The following is a 15,145-nucleotide window of genomic DNA, read 5'->3' on the forward strand; positions in this document are numbered from 1 at the left end:
CCTTCACTTTCTACATATGACCTTTACAATGTTGAAGTAAGTTCCTTCTATCCCTAGTTTTTCTAGTGTTTTAAACATGAATGGGTATTCTACTTCATCAAATGTTTATGTGATTCTTATCTTGAAGTCTAGTCATGTGGTGATTACATTTATTGATCTCCTTATGTTGAACCAACCTTGCATTCCTGGGATGAATCCCAATTGATCATGGTGCACTTTTTTAAAAAATGTGTTTTTGTATGCAGTTTGCCAGTATTTTATGAAGAATTTTTGCATCTACGTTCATCAAGAATATTGATCTGAAGTTTTTTCTCCTCGATGTGTCTTTGTCTGATTTTGGTATCAGGGTGATACTGCCTTTGTATAATGTGTTTGACAGAGTTCCCTCTTTTCTATTTCATGGAATAACTTGAAGAAGATTAGTATTAGTTCCTTGAAGATCTGGTAGAACTCAGCCAAGAAACCATTTAATTGTTGGAAGGTTTTTGATGGCTGCTTCAATTTCTATAAAAGAAATTGGTCCGTTTAAATTTTCTATGTCCTCCTGGTTCTACTTGGGTAGGTTCTATGTCTAGGAGAATTTGTCCATATCATTAAGCTATTTTAGCTCATTGGAATATAGATTTTCAAAATAATTTCATGTTGCCCTTTTGATTTCAGTAGTGTGTTCGATGATATTTCCTTTTGCATCTCTGATTTTGATAATTTGAGTTTTTCTCTCTTATAGTTAGTTTGGCTAAGGGCTTACCAATTTTGTTTATCCTTTCAAAAAAAAAAAACCAACAACTCTGTTTCATTAATCTTTTGTGTTACTTTTTTAAATTTCAGTTTCGTTGATTTTGGCTCTTATTTTAATAAGTTCCTGTCTTCTTCCTGATTTTGGTTTTGGTTTGTTCTTTTTCTAAGCCCTTGAAATGTAATGTTAGTTTATTTATATGGTATCTTTCCATTCTTTTAATGTATGAGTTCAGTGCTGTGAACTTTCCTCTTAGAACTGTCTTCATAATGTCCCACAGACTTTGATACATTGTATTATTATAGTTCTCATTTACCTCTCAGTATTTTTAAAAATTTCTTCCCTGATTTTTTCTGCTCTCCATTCATCATTCAAAAATATACTCTTTAACTCCAGGTGTTAAAGTGGTTTCTATTTTTTATCTTATTGTTGATTTCTAATTTCATTCCATTATGATCTGATAGAATGCAAGGTATTATCTCTCTCTCTCTCTCTCTCTCTCTCGTCTCTCTCTCTCTTCTCTTTGTATTTGCTTAGATTTGCTTTGTGTTAAAATATAGTCTATTTTAGAAAATGCTCCATGTGCTGCTGAGAAGAAAGTGAATTCAGTTGTTGATTGATGAAATACTCTAAATGTCTGTTGATGTCTGTTAGGTCAGAATTATTTATTGTATTTTTTAGTTCTAAAGAATCTTTACTTTGTTTTTGTTTGAATCATCTATCCAGTGATGAGAGAGGGGTGTTAAAGTCACCCACTATTATTGTACTGTAGTCTGTTTGATTCTTAATTTTGAGAATGGTTTGATGTATATAGATACTCCATTGTTTGGGGCATAAGTATTTATGACATTTATATCTTGTTGATGTATGGTTCCCTTAAGCAGCATGAAATGATCTTTTCTCTTCTGATTAATTTTAGCTTGAAGTCTACTTTATCTGATATGAGAATGGTAACCTCTACTTGTTTGCGAGATCCAGGTGAGTGGTATGTTTTTTCCCATCCTTTCACCTTCAATCTGTGTATGTCTTTGCCTATGAGGTGAGTCTCTTGCAGAGAGCATATTTTGGGGGCTTATTTTTAAATCCAGTCTTTCAGCCTATGTCTTTTGATTGAAAGTTTAGACCATTTACATTCAGTGTTATTATTGAGAGATGATTTTTAATTCCTGCCAGTTTGATTTATTTCTAGTGTTTAAATTGGATTTGATTCTCCTTTGACTACTAGTATAATGCCTTTATGCATGTTTTCATTTTTATTTTTCATTTCTTCTTCATGAAATATTTTATTGAGTGTTTTATAGTGTAGGCTTTCTAGTTATGAAATCTTTTAGCTTTTGTTTATCATGGAAGGTTCTTATTTCACCTTCATCTTTTAAGCTTAATTTTCTTAGTATTCTTGGTTGGCATCCACTGTCTTCCAGAGTTTGGTATATATTATTCCAAGCCCTCTTAGTGTCTGGATTGAGAAAGCAGTTGAAATCCAGATTGGTTTACTTGTAAAATATGCCTAGTTTCAGATCTTAAAATTCTTACCTTATTTTATGAGTTAGGCATTTGCATAACAATGTCTTGGAGTGGATCTGATTTTTGCGTAATTGAAGTCCTATATTTAAATTTCCATTTCATTATTATGGTTTGGGAAATTTTCTGATATTATTTCATTGAAAAGATTATGCTTTCCTTTAGAATGTGTTTTCAGAGCCTTTGTCTATCCCAATGAATCTTAAATTTGGCCTATTAATATTATCCCAGATTTCTTGAATAGTCTGTTTATGGTCTCTTAACATCTTTTCTCTATGTTCATCTATATTTTCAAGATTATATACTGTGTCTTCAAGGCCAGAAAAGTCTGTCTTCAAAGTGGTCTAATCTATTAGTGATGCTTGCCATTGAATTTTTAATTTGATATATTGATTCCTTCATTTCAAGGATTTTGTTTGATTCTTTTTTAGAATCTCTCTTTATTGAAGTGATCTTGCACTTCCTATATTTTCTTTCTGATTTCACTTATATCATCTTTTAGCTCATAGAACAATTTATGAGTTTTCTAAATTCCTTTTCTGATACTCCCTTCACTGTGGTGTCAGTGGAATCTGTTGTTGAGGTATTCTTTGTTGTTTGGGATGGTTTGTTCCTTTGCTTTTTCATATTGTTTGTATGTCTGCCCACCTACCAGTATAGTTCTGACTTTTTAAGTGATAGACTACTAAGTGAATTTCTTTTTCTTAAGAGCCTTGGGGTGGGTGGAACTAGATAATGGTATTTTAATTCAATTTGTGACCTCTTCTCATCCCAGTATCAGCTCCACTATAAGAAATACCATTGGAGCCCTATTTACTATAATCACTTCTGAGCCAGGCCTTGTATTCAATATTGTAAGAACAAAAACTTGTTTCAGTTGTTTTCTTTGGGTCCTCAAATTCAGGTATAAGCCTACAATAAGAGTTCTGGGACAAGTCAAACAATCTAGTAGTTAAATTTAGTAAACTTACTAAAACCTTAAGTGAGTATTAAGGGTGGGGAGGAAAAAAGTTTTGGCAAATGGAGAAGGGAAAAAGAAGGAAAGAAAGAGAGGGTGAAAGAGAAAGGAGAGAGAAGAAATAGATGAATGGGTGGTATTTGAGGCCCTAGTGGATAGTGTAAGAGGATGAGTAGGGGGTAAGAAAAGCAGGTATAAACTAGAGCTAGGGAAACAAAAATAGGGAGATTGTTTCCAGTTAATGCTTTAAACCACTAAATGAAATACTTTCAGGTGGATTGGAGGTACAACTTTGGCTATTGAGTTACAATTACCATTCAAGTTAAGGAGTTATTTATACGATCTAAGTTGACATTAGAGTTGTTTATAATCTTGGAGGATACAATGTTATGAGTTGGCTGATTCTATTGTAGCCTATTACAGAATTCAAGATTCAAGATGCCCCTTATTTGGGAGTCACTGGTGTACCTGTTCCCCTCTGCTAGATTCTTCTCATGGTAGGGAAGATCCTGGCAGCTGTCTGTGTGTGCAGGAACACTGGTTGTTGGTTTTCCACAGGTGTTCTGTAGTTCAGTAGTATTTCCCTGGCTGCCTCCACTCTAAGGTGCTTTAGTGCAGGGTCTCTGGTGATTCAACTGGATCCTATAGTTTCCACTGTCCCAGGTTGTGAATGGTGGGTGTTAATTCCCTTTGCTTAATAGGTCTGGTGCATTGTCCTACAAATATCCAAATAATGCCATGTCACTTGCCAGTTGCACTGTTTGGCTATACACTTACTAAGGCTGGCGTCCAGCCCTTTCTGCTGAGAAGCTTCTAGCAATTTCCTGTTGTCTGTATGTCACTGGATATTCAGGCAGTTTGCCTCCTAGTATGGTGCTGCAATCCTGAGTACTGTCTCTAGGCTTCCTGCGGTGTCTTCCTCCAGTGCCAATGGCTGGCCTGGTGAATCAGCTTTCCTTTGGGGCCAAAGTTGCTTCTATTGTAACCTGTTTGAGTCAAGCAAGCCTGTGCAGAGCTTTTCACCCTTGCCTGGGTGGCAGAGGCTAAGCAGAGCTAGATGTGCTCTTTCCAGGCCAAGGTCCCCATCAGCCCACTCTGTCCCTATGTTCACAGTGAGAGGGACAGGGAGGTCTTTCTAGCCATATTCTTAAGAGGGCCCACTGCAGGGGGCTTCCCTTGGGTTTAATTTGCAGCTCTGGGTGTGGGGAGAGCTTCTGCCAATTTAAGAGGGTGACTGGTTGCCTGCGGGTTCCACAAGATTGTTGCTTCCCCTCCCCTTTGTTTTTGTGGTTCATGCTGTTTTAAGTCACCTTCTTGTAATTTAAATTTTGTCTGTCTTTTCAACAGTTTTCCAATAGTTTTTAAATGGGTGTTGTAGGACCAGATGAGGTCAGACACCAAAGAATTAGCAAGAAGCAGATTTATTTGGCTGCAGCCATATTCAGAGGGAAAAACTTTCACTGTAGTCAATCAATCCCCCTGAACCCAGAGTTCAGGCAGTTTCAGAACTTTATATCCAGTGTGTAGGGGGAGGGACTCAGAAGTTCACAGTCTGCAGAAGTTCACACAAAAATAGCTTTTTCTTCTACTGTTCTGGACAAGTTAACTCTTCAAGGACAGCGCTGAGAAGGGGAGAGCTTCTTCTCCCTTTTTTCCCTCCCCCTGCCAGTTATCATGGAGCCTAATTAGTAACATCTTCTCTTTGAAAGGTAAACATTTCTGTGAAGCTCCAGCCCAAGGTCAGAGGCTTCCTTAAAGATTAATCTCTGTTTCTTCTCACACTTTGCATTGGCAAACACACTTCCCACTTGAAAACTTTTACAAACTATTCTATATTTTTACAACACTAGATAGTCAATAAATGTGAAAAACTAGTAAAAGTGTTCAGCACCTGGAGTGCTGATCTCTTCTAGGCAAGTGGCCAAGTAAGATAGAGCAACAGGAAATAGGAAGCTTAACTTCCTTAAACTCTTTTGTAGAGATTCTTTTGCTGATGGTCCTAAGATAATTGTGTGGATTTCTGGAAAGGCTTAATTAAGATTTTCTGTGGAGGAGGGGATGCTACTATATGAGCTTGAGAAAATGTCTGCTTTCCCTTCTCTCTGATGTCCCCTGTCCCCAAGTTTGAGTTAGAGCACTCTTAAGTTTTATTTTCTCCTCTGGTAACCTATCTTCTAGTCTCTCCAGGTGTCAGACTATGTAGTGTCAAGTCTTAGAGCATTTATTTTGTCTCCCTGCTCTCAATTCTGCTTTTATTCACTGCCTCTTTTCCATGTTATGAAGAGATCTGGACGTGTTATCTGTTTCACTTCCACGTCTTCCCTGTTTCTCTTCTGTGTACCCCACAAATTTTAATGTGTGTGTGGTTTTTTCCCCCATTAATTTAATCCCAGCTGTCACCTTTAGTCATTTTCTGTTCATAATTTATGGTTCCAGTTCAGATATATTTAGTTTTGTCACTTTTAAAAGCTTGTAACACATAGCTTTTTTAACCTTTAATTTTTATTTTCTATATTTTTTGGTGCTGGTGATCAAATGTTTTATAAACTTTGGTTGTTCTGGTGGTTTAAGTTCTTTGCGTTATTTATTTTTCTTGTCTGTGTCCACAGTTTTCTTATCAGATATCAAGACATAAAATGCAAATAATTAAAACACTTTGACATTGAAATTGGGTTGAAAATAGACAATGGGAAGAATAAAGTGCCTGGAACCATCCATCCTCTGCATATATGAATACTCACGAATGACACAATACCACTGCAGACCACTAAGGGTAGGACTGGGCTTCAGTTAATTGTACCCAGGTAATCAGATTTACATATGAAAAAAATTATGTTAGATGCCTTCTTCAAACTGAACAAAAATCCATTCCAGGATGAATAAAGTCCTTTGTGTAAAAGGTAACACTTATAAAATATGAAATAAGAGCATATTTTCCATGATTTGGAAAAGAGAAAGATTAAGACATAGTATTGAGCATGAAGAAAGGGACCAATCAGTTCTGCTACATTGTTTGAGAACTTATGTATGTAAGAAAGTGTCCTAAGGAAATTGACACAAGAAGCCTGGAACTAGGTGAAGGTATTTCAAGCATATAACTGAGAAAGGCCTTTTATCAAGAATGTGGAAAGAACAAATCAACTAGAAAAAAAACTTTTAAAAAAAGGGGAAACTTGCCTGTAATCCCAGTGGCTGCTGAGGCTGTGCAGGAGGATCACAAGTTTAGAGCTAGCCTCTGCAAAGAAGGATGGGGGGGGGGGATGATTGAGAGGTGGAGAAATAAACAGGAAAAAGGCCCAAGAAGCTCATTAGTATTTAGAGGAAGTACTAATTAAAACAGAGATATTATTGTACTACTTCTTAAAGTCTCTCAGTTCCAAGAGTTGGTGTTACCATTGGAAACTAATTTTGTATCACCTAATAAAATGAAATGTGTGCTTATCCTGGAACCAGAAGTCAACTCTTCAGTTTTCTAGAAAATTGTTAAAAACCCTAAAGTGTAAGCAAATGTCTATAGGATATGTCTGCCAGGATGTTCAGAGTAGCACTTTTCATCATAGCCCCAAATTGGAAACAACCTAAATCCTGCAACAGTATATTATATTTATAAAAAACTGTGGTATAGGGGCTGAGGTTGTGGCTCAGCAGTTGAATGCTCGCCTAGTACGTTCAAGGACCTGGGTTCTATCCTTAGCACCACATAAAAATAAATAAAATAAAGGTATTGTGTCCAACTGCAAGTAAATATTAAAAAGAAACTGGTATAATCATTTACAGGAATACTATTCCACAAGAATAATTCATGAACTACAGTCACAGACAAATGCACATGCAATCATAAAAATCAAATGAAAGAAGCAAACCATTGGAAGGATTTGTGTGCTGTGTGGTTTTTTTTTTTGTTTTTTTTTTTGTATGAAGTTCAGTAAGAGGCAAGACCAAAAAATATCACTGGAATCATTACCTAGGTTGTGAAGCTATAAAGAAAAGAAAGGCAGTGGTTTTCAAAAATGTTTGGTTAATGAAGCTACCTTGCATGTGTGATATGAGATGATGTTTGGGGATGTTATCTTATGTTATGTTTCGAAATGTGTTATCCCCCAAAAGCTCATGTGTGAGGCAATGTGAGAATGTTCAGAGGTAAAATGATTAAATTATGAGAGCTGTACCCTAATCAGTGAATTAATCCACTTGAATGGATTAACTGGGTGGTAACTATAAGTAGGTAGGATATAGCTGGAGGAATAGATTACTGGGAGCATGCCTTTGTGGTTTATATTTTGTCCCTGGTGGATAGAGCTCTTCCTGCTTCCTGGATATCATGTCCTGAGATGCTTTCCTCTGCCCTGTACTTACACTATTATGTTCTGCCTCATTTGGGGCCCAGACCTATGGAGTTGGCCAACCATGGACTGAACCTCTGAAACTGTGAGCCAAAACAGACTTTTCCCCTCTAATTTGTACTTGTTGAGTATGTTGTTCACAGCAACACAAAGCTGACTAAAACAAGGAGGAATTTTAAGGCACTCTCAATTAGTAATGATTGCACTGATGTTCATTCTTTTTCAAAGTGTATGTCTATACTTAATATTACATGATAAATTTCACAAGATGAATTCTCTGTACATTTCTACACCAGATAATCTATAATTTTGATAAAGTGATTGCTTAAAAAAAAAAGATAAAATAACCAAAATGAGATCAAAAGGAAAGGCCTGAATTGATCACTTTGGAAATGATGTCAGCTAACTCCTTTTATACGTGATTTCTATCAAGGAATCTGGACTTTTTTTTTTTCTTCTTCAGTATTTACAAAACTGTTGGAAGCCACCATCTGATCATTGCTAGAATCTCAAAATTAACATGTTGGAAACCACTATTTTAATCTTTCTGTTTTTCCTGTGTTGCTTGGTATTTGATTTATGATCACCATTGAACTTTATTTTATCATATTTTCATTTCCCTCATGTTCCCAGGCTCTTCATTCTCTACTCCCCAGTCTCTTATCCACAGGACCTTCTGCCCTTTTCCAGTGTAAAACAGAAGCTGCTGAACATGAATTCTTAAATGCTTTTTCCATTGCATATAGAAGATTGCTTCTACTTTTAAAAAAGAAAATGTGTTATAAATATTAACACTTTTATCACCCTTTTGGCTTTCAAGCCAGTATGGTTTTTATCGCTATGCACTACAAACTTCATACTCTTATAATATACTTTTCCAAATTTTCCTTCTTTCCCTAATGGCTGTTGCTATGCATTTCTTCCTCCCTCCCTCATTTCTTTATTCCTTCTTTTCCCTTTGAAAATAAAAGCAAGCTTAAATGTAGGTCATCCCTAAGGTACCCTCTCCTTAGCCTGCATCTTTCATCTTACCAATTCATATGTAAAACGATAATGTACATGACATGGTAAGTATGTTTTCTCCTTGAGTTAATAATATCACTAGTCTTCCTGGCATATACATAATTTCTTTAATTTTAGCTTCTTTTTTATTGCTAGTATTCAGTTGGTTTAGCAACTCTTATTGATTGTTTTCAATACTTCTCAAGTCTTTCTTCATTTCCATTGACCTGGCCAGTTTCACTTGCCTTTTGTATTCCTCAGATGGTTCTCCAGTCTGGTACAAAAATAAATTTATCCTACCATTCTAACCTTATTTCCAGCAGAATTTTTTGTGAAACCTTGTTTGCCCAGCAAAATAGATTGGTAACTTTTTTTATAATTGCTGGTTTTGCCTCTATACCTTCTACTTTTTATACCTTCATCCCCTTCTCCTCTCCCCTCTTACTCTTCTACATATTGAATCTCACAAAGAATGATAATAAGCCAAAGTTATGTTTTTCAGACTAAATTCTTAGCCTCATAGAATTTTGAGAATTGCATATTTTGAGCATTTTGCTAAGCTTTGTTTTTTCCATGCCTTAAAATAAATTGCCTACTTTTTGTGTTCTTTGGGGTTAGGATCTTACTTCCGCTTTAGAGCTGCAACACTATATATATGAATTAATGGAAAACATCGAACACAACACACATTTTCTTTTTGACTCCTCTGGCTTTGTGGGGGGCATCTAAAACCTATAAGTTTTAGAGATTTCACTCATAACTTTACATTCCAAGACCATAGTTTTATGAATGAGAAAAATGTGCTCCAGAATTTGAGTGAATTAATTTTATCACACTATTTAAGTAATTTGTGGCTTGTAAAATTTTCAAACTTCACTTTCTCACTTTTAAAAGCAACAAGGTTTATTTGAGTACTTTGTAGAATTTTAATCCTTTTTAGAGGATTTAAGAGTTGAATTTAAGTCTTCTGTATTTCCTCAGGACCTCTAGCTTCTTCAGTTTGCCATCATCCCTACAGGGAGCAAGGTTCTAGGTAATCTGGGGTTTCCACAACCCTTACTGTACTGGCTGTGAGTCCCCAAACATGTAGCCCCTCTGTAAACTCACTCTGCTAGTCCCATTTCCCTTTTCTCCCACTAGCAACTGACTTCTTGTTTTGTTTTACATTCTGCAGCCTTCTTCAGACCTTTTTGTTGGTGGGGAATCTTATTTCCTATAATGTCTTTTACAAACTTAAATGTAGTCTAGTGGTTGCATTGTTTTAAGAAAAATATAAGTCGGAATCAGTTATCCATAAAATCTGAATTCTCAAATTTGTCATCATTTTATCCTCATCTCTCAACAACACCCTCTTAGTTCTTTACTGCCTTTTATGGATTATAATTCCTATTCCCAAAAACATATTTCTTATTATTGTTTTCACAGAGGAAATTGGGACAATAAGGATATTTTTCTTAAAAGAATTTAAACTCATTCACTTCTCATACCCACTAGATGGCTCAAGTGCACCACTTTAGCAACTCAGATTGACATTTGCCTGTTTCACCTGTGGTTTCTGCTGAGCGTTGATTCCTTTTAAATTGTCTGATGAGCCCTTCTGTGAACCATTATTCCAGTGCTTTACATATATGCTGTGGAAAATTTTCTCACATTTTCTGACCATTTATAAACTTCTGAAAAGCAGGTGAAATGTTCTTCATATCAAAAGTTAAGACAGTAATTAGCATACTGTGAAGTGGTTGTTTTTTGTTGTTGTTATTGTTGTTTTAGGGTACTAGGGATTGAACTCAGGGCTTGGCACTGCTAGGTAAGCACTCTGCCACTGAGCTACATCCCCAACCCAGAATTCTTAAAAGATTTCCTTTCAAAGACTGTTTTGGACTTAAATTCAGCTGCCAGTAATAGAGTCCCTCATAGTAAGCATACAATTAATAACTCATGCTTTTCTTACTCAGTCATTTTGAGCCATGTTCTAGGATATGATATTATTCTAGGAGTTTTGAGGCACCATGGACTGTTTCCTTTTGTTCAGCAATAGTATTTATTGTGTTTATATACTTGGCACTGAACTAGGCAGTGGGAGGAAATACCTGAATGAACAAACAAGACATGTTTAGAGTAGAAACCCCACTGCATTAATTTTTTCCTTGTGTTTGAGGCCGTAGTATTGAGTAGGATGAAATGACTAATGCAGGTTGTGCTTGTAACCATCCTTGAGGAGTGTTGACATTGTCCCTGTTGATAAAAACTTTTAAACTATATTCTTTGTTTGGGGGAGTAATGGGGATTGAACTTAGGGGCACTCAACCACTGAGCCACATCCCCAGCCCTGTTTTGTATTTTATTTAGAGACAGGGTCTCACTGGGTTGCTTAGCACCTCACTTTTGCTGAGGCTGGCTTTGAACTTGTGATTCTCCTGTCCCAGCCTCCCAGGCCTCTGGGATTACAGGCATGCACCACTGCGCCCAGCCTTAAATTGTATTCCTTAGAAATATTTTATACTTACGGCTGGTTGTTTCGAGGTACAAAGTAAAAAGGAAGGGAAGCTAGGATTGGTTAAGTGCTTATCATTTGCCAGTTTCTTGCTTAATATACATTGTTTGTTTTGATTCTCCCATTAACCAGGGAGACAAGTGAAATATTGCCATTTTATGTATGAAGAAACTTGAGCAATCAAATGGGTTAAATAAGTTGCTGAGGATCAACTGACTAGTAAATGGGAAGGCAATGCGTTTGCATCCCCATATCAGAACTACTTTAAAATCCTAATCCTTTCCAGGTGTCTTTGTAGTCTCTTGGGAAAATGATGCTTGTGTCTCCAAAAAGGGAACCTGGACCACTTTGGGTTATAAAGGGTTGGTTTTTGTTATTGTTGTTTTGACCAAGAGAAGACAGTTATTTCCACAAAAGGCAGAATCATTTTTAATTCTTATGTCAACTGGTTGAATATTTACATTTCCTAAAGGCAGAAAATTCCAAAGGACTTATTCCCTTTGACAATTTTTTTTTAAAGGGATAAGTTAAAGAAGTATTCTTGCCAAACTAGAGCAACTATACATACCATCTCTTTGACAGCCTGAGAATAATAGCAAACTCTGTAAAAATTGATTTACCCAGAAAAACTGTAACCTAATGTTATTTTTAGGTAATAATAGATATGTTAATATATGTTTAGGTATATTAACCTATGTTTTAGTAACTGTGGTAATAATTATGAATTATTTCAATCACTTTGAAAATATAGATGATTTAAAGGAAGATGGCAAGTAATTTAAAAGTTACACAAGTTTTTAATTGTATTATAACTATATAGCATTGTATTTTTCTTCATTAAACTCCCTTGATTTCTCTTTATTGTATAAGGGTCTGTTTATTGCTAAGCTATAAAACAAGAAATATGGTTGTCTTCCAGTTTTCTTAAGGAATCAAAACAATTTATAAAATGGTATTTAAAAGGTAAGTAATTTTTCTATGTCTGTGCTATTATTTTTTCGGCTGTGCAGTCTTTGTCCTTTTTCAGTGTATCAGAAAATAGTTATTAGGTACATGTTCTTCATCATCTTCAAAGTTGAGGTTGTACTGTCACAGTTAAAACAGAAATCATCAGAACTTCTGACTAAACCTTGATGTCATTTTGTGTCATCAGATTTAAAATAATGTCATCTTCTCATGATTCTGAGTAAATTTGTACCAGTTAAGCCACTTTACAAAGTATCCTATACATTGACTAGATAATACTGACATTTTTATTCCTTTTTATGTATCATCCTGTGTTGATAATTTTATTACCATATTTATACAGTGTTACTTGTGGGAATTCCAAAGCCTTGGCAATTCTTAATAACCAAGGAGATTCTAATTCTACCTTTTGAGGGAAATGCAAGATTATTCATATGTCTATAAAGAAACTGTGAAAAGGGTGTTTTTAAAAAGTAATAGAATTCCTTATCATTTTTTATTATAACCTGAGTGATATATTAAGTACAATGAGGTGACTTTCATATGTAATGAGTTAAAATTGTGGCATGACAATTAGAGTACAATTATCTTTGCTGAGTCAACTTCATTTAAACCTTAACTGCATACTGTGTTGTTCAGTCACTTCCTGATTTAATCATGAGAAGTAACAATACGTAATCATTTAATAGGTAGCATGTTATACTTTGTAGACTTCAGAATGTCTTTGCTGAATTAAAGTCCACAAAGGAAGATGAAAGGAAATTCTTTTAGAATTCAACTTATATAGCTTTTTTTTTTTTTCTTTTTGGATTTGAAGTGACATGAGTGTCCTTTGTAATAAGAAGAGAACTCTAGATGAATTTAAATATTTAATCTGCTGCAATTTTTTTTGTTAGTTGGAAATGAGGCACATTTTTAGAAAATATGTTATTTACATACGTATACACACATATTGTCTAAATATCATTGGTTTGCTATTTTGACGTTTTTGACTATGCTTCCTAGGGAAAAAACTTTCATTGTGATCCAGAACACATTCTTGTGTATAGAAGCATAAATTTCACAATATTTATCATTACCACGTGATCTGTATCTGATTATTCCTTTTCTATTTAAAAAAATCTAATTCACCAAATAGATTTCATGAACCATCAATGGATTGGGACTCATAGTTTGGAAAAAAACTATCGTATAGAATTGGAAAGTAAATTTTTACTCTGAATATTATCTATAGACTATTGTGAAGCTGTTTGGATATTTGAAGTGCTTTATTGCATTTTAGTAGCAGGCTTAAAAACAAACAACACCACAAAAATTCATGCTTTCTTGAATTCTCTCTGTTACATTATCACCAAATATTATATGTATTTTATATATATATATATACACACATTGAAAATTTAACTGAAGAATTAGAAGATGTTGGACCAAGAACCAAACTAACAAAGGAAAATTGAATATTGATTGCAATACTAAAATTAGACCATTTTAGTTAAATGAAAATAAATTTCAAGTCAGTTGTTTTTAAAGACCATCATTAACCAGAATACAGCATCAATTCTTGGTAGTCTAAGCATTCTAATATGAAGTCTACATGGTAGAATTTTATTAAGTACCCACAATTATTACAAAAATATATTTGTGATCATTAATTTATTTGCTTCACTTATGTTGAATTACTTTACATGTCTTATCTTTTGTAAATTGGAAACTTAACACTTCTTGGCTGACAAAAAAATTTTACCTAGATATATAGGTTACTTTTAGTATAATATGAAAGATACTAAGTGTCATGAGAAGCATAGAAAAATTCAATGAAAAGTACCATTTTCTGGCCTTAGGTAATCATCATCATGGAGATGATGGAGGATGGCATTTCAAAGAAGGGCAACAGAAGTGTAAAGGCAGAAAAGTTTGATATGTTCAAGAAATATATTGAGCAGAGGAGAACACATCTCTTGCAGTCAGTACATACTTGCTGCAGCAAATATAATGAGGTTCAATTTGATGGGGGTAAACTAAGCAGGAAGAGTAGTGAAAAAAAATCTTTGAAATGGTTTGGAGAACAAATGAGCTTGAAGCAGTTTGCCAAGACATTAAGAGTAAAAGCGACATGATTTGACAGTTGATTAATTTGTTAAAAATTAACACAGTGTGAAGAACACAAATGTGAAGAAAACACTTACGCTTTGTCCTTGCAGAGGTTTTACTCTAATGGGGAACTTGGGCATTTTCATTTCTGGGTAGTGCGTATGATTCCATGGAGGAAAGCCAAGAGTGCCCAGAAAATGATTGCACTAACTACTGAACTTGAAACTTCACAGATGAGTAGGTCTTGACCAGGGAAAGTAAGTGGGGAGAAGTATGTTGCAGATAAAAGAAAATGAGATAAAACTAAAACAATCTATATCGGCTTGGAGGTGAGAGATAGTGACATGTATTTAAAACAGTCCTTTGTGGTTACATCCTAGAATTGGAGAGGGAGGAGGTTCTAGTAAGAGAAGAAGCCAGGGCCAAATCAATCAGGTTTTTGGAATCCCTAATGAGGGCTTGAGCAGAAGGAACCATGGTATGATTTAAGCAAAAGAAACTTAGAAATTAATTTGCATATTAGAAGGATTACTTTAGTTAAGATGGTGTTGGTTATAAGTAAAATCAGAAGACAGAACATGATCCAGAAAAGTTCAGCATATACAAGGGTAGGAAATATAGCTTAGATCTGACAAAAGTTAGGAACCAGGCATGTTTTTCAGCTAATACCAGGTACGCCCACATTCTCCACCAGCATATGGCTTCTTGTCTTTGCTTTGTTGTGTCTGCTTCATTGTTCTTTCTGTGTACAGTGGCTTCTCTGCTTCTTCAATTACAAAGTTAACCCACATCCTTTTGAGTTTCCCTTCTACATCCAAACCACTCAGAGAGAACCTGATTGATCTACCCTTGGTCTAATTAGCCATGCCTAGAGGGTTGGGGCCATATAGCACAAACATAACTGCTTCAAAACCTACGCCTCTTAGTAGTTAAGGGAGTGCAAGGAATTGTAGGCTGGCAGATTTCTCAGAAAGAATGAACTGTGGAAGATTATTCTGACTGGAAAATAAATTGAAATCAGAGGGATTAGAGGG

At 35.2% G+C, this 15,145-nt stretch overlaps 1 protein-coding gene across 6 annotated transcripts in view; it reads left to right on the forward strand.

The window, feature by feature from the left end:
* The window catches only part of Mapk8 (mitogen-activated protein kinase 8), a 118,017-nt gene that overhangs the window by 42,895 nt on the left and 59,977 nt on the right, over positions 1 to 15,145 (forward strand). The window contains exons 2-3 of one of the 6 annotated variants that reach the window (XM_058579992.1): positions 1,656 to 1,714; positions 5,825 to 6,019. The exons of 3 other annotated variants lie outside the window; for them this stretch is intronic. The gene's annotated coding sequence lies outside the window, so the exon portion shown is untranslated. Of the gene's footprint in view, positions 1 to 1,655; positions 1,715 to 2,042; positions 6,020 to 15,145 lie in introns of those variants that run through there. 2 more of the 6 variants (XM_046446705.2, XM_046446706.2) reach the window with 2 other exon arrangements.

The sequence above is a fragment of the Marmota monax genome, unplaced genomic scaffold (assembly GCF_021218885.2).
Source record: "Marmota monax isolate L192 unplaced genomic scaffold, Marmota_monax_Labrador192_F-V1.1 WCK01_AAM20220418_F8-fsc00207, whole genome shotgun sequence".
NCBI lineage: Eukaryota > Metazoa > Chordata > Mammalia > Rodentia > Sciuridae > Marmota > Marmota monax.